The sequence below is a fragment of the Anomaloglossus baeobatrachus genome, unplaced genomic scaffold (genome assembly GCF_048569485.1).
Source record: "Anomaloglossus baeobatrachus isolate aAnoBae1 unplaced genomic scaffold, aAnoBae1.hap1 Scaffold_74, whole genome shotgun sequence".
NCBI classification, from domain to species: Eukaryota; Metazoa; Chordata; class Amphibia; order Anura; family Aromobatidae; genus Anomaloglossus; species Anomaloglossus baeobatrachus.
In genome coordinates this window covers 328081-331959 of record NW_027445118.1, presented here as the reverse complement: position 1 = coordinate 331959, position 3879 = coordinate 328081, and the positions used below count along the sequence as shown (strand labels likewise).

Genomic DNA, 3879 nt, shown 5'->3' with positions numbered 1-3879 from the left:
CATCCATCCAAGCTGGGGAGCGGGTTACCGGTGGGAAGCCCGCTAGATTTTGGGGGAATAAAAGGGGTCCAACACCACATCCCCACAGGTGCACACCCACCCATCAAAGAGAGCTATAAGCCAATACCACCTTCACATTGCCAGTGTACCAAGGACATGTTGAGCAACATGAAGGCGGCTGGGGTTATCCGTGACAGTTGTAGCCTTTGGGCAGCTCTGTTGATCCTGTTAAAAAAGAAGGACGGCACCACTCCCCGTATTGAGGAATCGCTAGCTGCATTGAGAACTGCAAATTATTTTTCTACCCTTGATCTCACTAGTCACTATTGGCAAGTGTCCGTTGCTGAGGCAGACCGGGAGAAGACAGCCTTCGCCACCCCTATGGGTCTCTGCGAGTTCAAAAGCATGCCCTTCGAGCTGTGCAATGCGCCAGGAACCTTCCAGAGGCTGATGGAATGCTGCTTGGGACAAGATTTTAGGGTGTATAAAAAGGGAGATTAGATCCCGTGATCCCAACGTATTGTTACACCTCTATAAATCACTTGTAAGGCTACATCTGGAATATGGGAACCAGTTTTGGGCTCCACATTTTAATAAGGACATTCAGAAGTTAGAGTCAGTTCAAAGGTGGGCAACTAGACTACTACAAGGAATGGAAGGCCTCCCATATGATGACAAGTTGAAAAAGTTATTAAGTGATTATTGGCTGCAATGGGGCTTTCTGGCTGGTGCCAGCCTCTCTTCTTAGCACACAGGAACCACAATCCCTACACCATGCTTCAATGGATTCTCTCATCCCAGCCCAGTAAAACTACATATTTTACACAGTCATAAGCAGCCAAAAGGGATCTATTCTATTCAATTGCAAATGATCTAGATAAGACTGAGAATAAGATACTGCACGGGACATAGCAGAGTTGGTCAAGTTGAGTGGAGATGAGTTTGCTATTTGGCACAGCTTTTTGCATCAATAAAGCAAGTAAAAGGTGTGAAAGATAAAAAAAAGGGTGAAAGTGTGAAAAGTGAATTGGCCAAATTGAGGTGCATATAAAGTTTTTGCTTTCTTTCAATTCACTAATGGGGCTCATTTGAATCAGGTGAATTGAGTTCTGCTTTTGGAAACTGGGTTAAGAAGGGGTGCACCGGTCCTGGAGGTACTGCAATACCAGGTCAATGCGTGCAGTGGACAGAGCAAGATTTTTTCCATCTCCTTGTTCTAAAAATCCATTTAATATATGGTCCCCAGAGAGGGGACGTATCAGATATTAAACTGATAAGAACAGATTTAATTTTTTTTTTTTTCTGTTTATCAGTAGGACTTCAAAATAACAAAGGTGATCGCCTCCCGTTGCCTGGGAACCGTCCAGGCACAAGAGGGCTATGTGTCACCAGAAGGCGCACACACTTCCTCAAGGCCGGCAGACGTGCAATCCCAGGCACCTTCCAGTACCGACCAAGGTAGCATCCTCCGAAACTACACTTGATCTTAGCCAAAAGGCCGAGAAGCTATAACCCGAATTGGTTACGGCCTTGAGTGGCACCCTGGCCTATACCGGACACATCTTAGGGAGAGGGAGACAAACCCACGCCTACAGAAGACATTTTGTCACCCAAGCCAACCCTTGAAAAGGCTGTTTTGCAGAGCAAAAACAAGAAGAATGGTGCTTTTTGCAGCCGCCGCCCACTGCAATGAATCTGAATAACTCCTCCTTTTGGACACAAGCACCTCCCCTCCCCCTTGCAGTCTTTCCAATTCATGATACAAAAAGACGGACGGACAGGACAGGACAGGACAGGCTGCCTGACTTTCCGTCACTGCCACCCTTTGCCATCCTTGCCCGTAGAAAGCCCTTTCATCATCCCCAAACCCTAATCTTTTCCCTTCTCTTCCCAGATGCGTCTCACTCCCTTTCATTAGGAAGTGAGCGCAGCCTTTTCTCCGTTCTGCACATGCGCGACGTTAAACACAAATGCGCAGGCGTGCGTTCCATTACCCTCACTGCATTCCACTCCCATACAGGAAGTGGGCGCAGCTATTACTACGGTCGCACATAAAAGAACCCACGGCCACCACTGCACATAGCTGACTCCACCACAGGACACCCACTTCTACACCAACGCAGGTAAGACAGGATCGGCACCTCTATGCTCCCGTTACAATCAGGCTCAGTCACCATGTGATAACGCTCTCAACTCTTTAGTTGCAGGCTCCCCTTGCTTCACCTCCACTGGCTGTGCTGCCATTTCCTCTCCCACCTGGAAGGTATACTTTATTCCACTATTTTCCTGTTTCTCTCTTCCCCCTTTTCCCATAACCTACTTTTATCTGCATTTGTGGGGTATCTATATGCTATTTACATCATAGTTTTATTCATTAATATGGAAGGGAAGAGTGCCCATGAGAGTGTTGAACTGCGGAGAGCAAGAGATTAAGCTGCTCCGATTTGCCACCATTGATAAGCTGTTCTCAGTAGATACACATGCTATCCAAACAGCAGCATCCACCATTGCTTCAGCCCACCCATTCAGTGACAGCTCACCAAGTCAGCCAGAGGAGTGGTGTAAGGAATTACACGTAGGCACTGACTCCACACCTTCACATCACAAGAAGGGGGTCTACAGGCTAGTGCAAGAATACGAGCAAGTCTTCAGCAAACATCCGCTAGACTTTTGAAGAATAAAAGGGGTCAAACACTACATCCCCACAAGTGCACACCCACCCATCAAAGAGAGATATAAGCCAAAACTACCTGCACATTACCAGTGTACCAAGGACATGTTGAGCAACATGAAGGAGGCTGGGGTTATCCGTGACAGTTGTAGCCTCTGGGCAGCTCCGTTGGTCCTGTTAAAGAAGAAGGACAGCACCACTCCCCTGTATTGAGGAATAGCTAGCTGCATTGAGAACTGCAAATTATTTTTCTACCCTTGATCTCACTAGTCGCTATTGGCAAGTGTCCGTTGCTGAGGCAGACCGGGAGAAGACCGCCTTTGCCACCCCGATGGGTCTCTGCGAGTTCAAAAGCATGCCCTTCGAGCTGTGCAATTTGCCAGGAACCTTCCAGAGGCTGATGGAATGCTGCTTGGGACACCGAAACTTTGAAACGGTACTGCTATACCTTTATGATGTTATTGTTTATTCTAAAGCAAACAAGATTTTAGGGTGTATAAAAAGGGAGATTAGATCCGGTGATCCCAACGTATTGTTACCCCTCTATAAATCACTTGTAAGGCCACATCTGGAATATGGGGTAAAGTCCTGAGCAGGTTGATAACCATTGGTTTGAGCATGGTAGGGTGTAGTGCGCATCTTCCTGCATCGGTAAAAGCTGCAGAAGTCCTTGAAGATTTCCGCTTCAAAGGCTGTGCCTTGATCTGTGAGGACTCTCTCTGAGTAGCCATGAGGTCTGCATAAGTGTGCTTGGAAGACCTTCGCTGCAGTATGGGCCATTAGATCTTTGACTTGTACCACAACCATAAATCTCGAGTAGTTGTCTACCATCGTAAGTGCATACGTGAGCTCGCCTCGATATTCTGCAACAAAACTCCCTTTTTCGATTTCAGTTTCAGCAAACACTCCTCTTCCTGTAGAAAATATTTATCATTACCTAAGACAGTCATTCTAATGCATGACAATATTAAGGCAATTTAGTTAAAACTTGTTTTAACTCACCTTTAAGGGGATTGATGTATTTCATGGTCAATCCAGGTTTGTCAGTGATGGCACTGACATAATGTATGGCGTCTTTTTCGGGCGTTATCCTTTGCCTTTTCATTGTGAAAATCCAGTTGCCTATATCAAAGCAAATTCTACTACTTGTAAAGTATGCAGAAAATGAAATGTAGAACATATAACATCAACTGCTTAGGAACGCATCA

At 46.1% G+C, this 3879-nt stretch overlaps 1 pseudogene; it reads right to left on the bottom strand.

Annotated features, from left to right (window-relative positions):
* Window positions 1-1132: 1132 nt before the first annotated feature.
* LOC142287668 (U2 spliceosomal RNA) lies at window positions 1133-1339 on the bottom strand (annotated as a pseudogene).
* Between the last annotated feature and the right edge of the window lie 2540 nt (window positions 1340-3879).